The sequence below is a fragment of the Microtus ochrogaster genome (genome assembly GCF_000317375.1).
Source record: "Microtus ochrogaster isolate Prairie Vole_2 chromosome 14 unlocalized genomic scaffold, MicOch1.0 chr14_random_3, whole genome shotgun sequence".
Classification (NCBI taxonomy): domain Eukaryota; kingdom Metazoa; phylum Chordata; class Mammalia; order Rodentia; family Cricetidae; genus Microtus; species Microtus ochrogaster.
Window position 1 is genome coordinate 5,380,327 of NW_004949098.1, and position 2,812 is coordinate 5,383,138.

A 2,812-nucleotide genomic window follows, 5' to 3' on the forward strand; every position below is an offset into this window, starting at 1 on the left:
TACGGTGGATCGCTGAACTCCGGGTGTGTGAGTGTGCTTTTATATTAAAATTGTCTTCTTGTACCCACTGGCCTGGATTAATTAAATTCGCCTTCACTTCTGAACCCAGATTTATGACTCTGATATCATGATTGGTCTAACACAGCCTTAATTGGAGTCACTTTATATGCAATATTGAAATACAGAACTGAAAGTTCTCCAATGATATTCCAATGTTTGTCATCAACATTGTTCTATTCTAGATCAATATTTCTATAGACACTTTTATTCATGGTAGAAAATTTATGATTGACCTGTCAGTTTCCACCAAAAAAACCCAAAAAACTAAGATTATGGAACTTTTGATACATCAGTACAGCCAATAGCCACTGAAATACCAGCCCACTGGGCGTGGTCTATTGCTCTTTAAAAAAGAGCAGCAGCCCCCTGCTTGCTTTCTTGCTTCTGGCTCTTGCTCCAGCAACTAGACTCCTTTCCTGGCTTTCGATGTTCTGTAAGTTTTTCCCCTAAAATAAATACCCCTTTAAATCCAAACTGGTGTGGGATTGTTTCGCGCATTATCAAATTCATTATTTCTTCTTCAATTACTATTCAAGAAGTGTGTGTGTGTATGTATGTGTGTACAGTCTGCTGGGTTTATTGAGTGTTGTTCATATATGTATGTATTTAGATATGGACCACTAAGATGTGGACACTTAGATATGGACAATCAATGAGGACCATTAACCTACCAAAGTCCTCACCTGCTGACCCTAGTCATTAAGACTGCAACTATGAGAAACAACAAGGTTGAGAATCAGCAACACCAGCCTCTTTCTCTCCCACCCCATTGCACCTGCCCATCACACCCACTTGCCCCCACTAAGTCTGCTCTACTAGTAGCAACAGTGGGTAGTGGAAGCACTGGAGGGCATCACATTGACCAAATCCATTAGCAGGGACAAGAAGGTCATTGCAGTGAAGGTTTGTAGAATAGTAAAATTGTTCATTGTAAGGAATGAATATAGTTACATCAACAGGAATGACATCAAGGAAGACATTTGTACTCTAGACTACCTTAAAGAAGAACAATCCCAGGAAGCACCTTTGCAGCATAGATGAGGAGACTGTGGAGTCTGATGTTGTTGAAGGAGAAAAAGGTTCAAAGGCAGCAAATGTTACAAGTGGAGTTCTAGTTAAAAGGTAGTAAATACACAACAAACAATAACTATTATAGATTTTATCCACATCATAGGTGTCCTCCATGCAATTACCAGCAAAACTTCCAGAATAGTGAGAGTCAAGAGAAGAAAAATGGATCTGAAGTGCTCCCGAAAGACAGGGCCAGCAACCCAGGTCCCATGGCAGGCAAAGGTACCTTACTATATATGGAGGCCCTATGGGCATTGACCGTAGTATTCCAACTCTGTGCAAGAAGTGTTGGAGAGTGATGACAATCAGGGTGCTGGAGAGCAAGGTGAGACAGAGTATGTTTTGGGATTAGGGACCATGATTCTGCAAGGGCCCTCCTGTCGGGGATTGGCCTCGACAAAATCATCTCTTACCAGGGTAGGGGCAAGGGAATTGAAGAAATATAAGTAATGATATGAAGACACATAGAATAATAAGACAGGAACCATAAAACAGTACAGGGAGGGTATTCCAGGGATTACTGAAATCCTAAAAATCACCCCTGTTTTTATCCCCCAGCTTTTATACCCAATATAAACTGGGCCGAGAAGATAACAAAAGACTTTATTAACATGATACAAAGGATCACTCACACAGTCAATGGCCTTATCACTCTGAGATATCAAATCCTTAGCATTATGTCCTCTAGGTAGCTAAGGTGCCCTAAATCACTGTAAGCTGAAGACTGTCCTTCCCTAGGTGACCTCATAGTTACAATAAAGGAGCAGAAGTACATTTACATAGCCTGACCTCCCATCAGGATGGGTGTTGAGCTATCCTGATGTCAAAGGAGCCAGGAAACTACCTCCTGAGTTAGGCATTGCAATTATGCCTGTCAGTTTCTAAACTCTCTGACCCTCAGACAAGGTGGAAATGGGCCTGCAATTTTTAGCCTCCATGCCCTCCTCACCAAAGAAAGTCTAGAGAGGATGGCAAAGAGGACAAGGGAAGTCATGAAGAGGCCACACCAGCAACAGCCACCTCAACATCAATATCACACTAACTTCAATTCCCAACGCATATGGCCCAGAGAACCCTAAATCACATGATAGCATAGGGACAAAAGCAGCCAATTTTGCATTTTGCTTTTCTTTAGACAAGGCCTTACTATATATCCCAGGCTGACTTGAATCTCACATGTTCAACCTGGCCTGTAACTTCCAATTCTCCTGCCTCAGCTTCCCAAGTGTTAGGGTTTATGACACCATTCCAAGTAATAATTCTGATATAGAACATATATTTCAATGCTATCATGGTTACAATTGAATCATGTATTTTCTATTTTTTTGTTTTCAAACTATCTGTCTCTAATATAAGTAAAGCTTGCATATTTGTCTTTCTTGTGCTGTGGTTATTGCTATAACTCAGACTGACAAATATATTTTCTTTGTATTGACTTGACAAATCATATTTAAATGAACCAGTATGATAATCAATGTTTGGGAATGAGTTGTTTCCCTGAAAAAAAATTTAAAAACTTAACTCTTAATGTTTCAGAATTTTATATATTTAAAAAGGCAATTAAGTAGGACAGTACATTTTGTTTACCTCATTCATCATGAATTTATTTAGTCATTAGTTTAAAGATTACCATTTAATATCAGTTTTAGCCTTCCAGACCTCATTTTTTCTACCACTGATT

The 2,812-nt window shown here is 39.5% G+C and overlaps 1 pseudogene; it reads left to right on the plus strand.

The window, feature by feature from the left end:
- Window positions 1-1,483, plus strand: part of LOC101986313 — a 12,361-nt pseudogene extending 10,878 nt beyond the window's left edge.
- The last annotated feature ends 1,329 nt before the right edge of the window (window positions 1,484-2,812 follow it).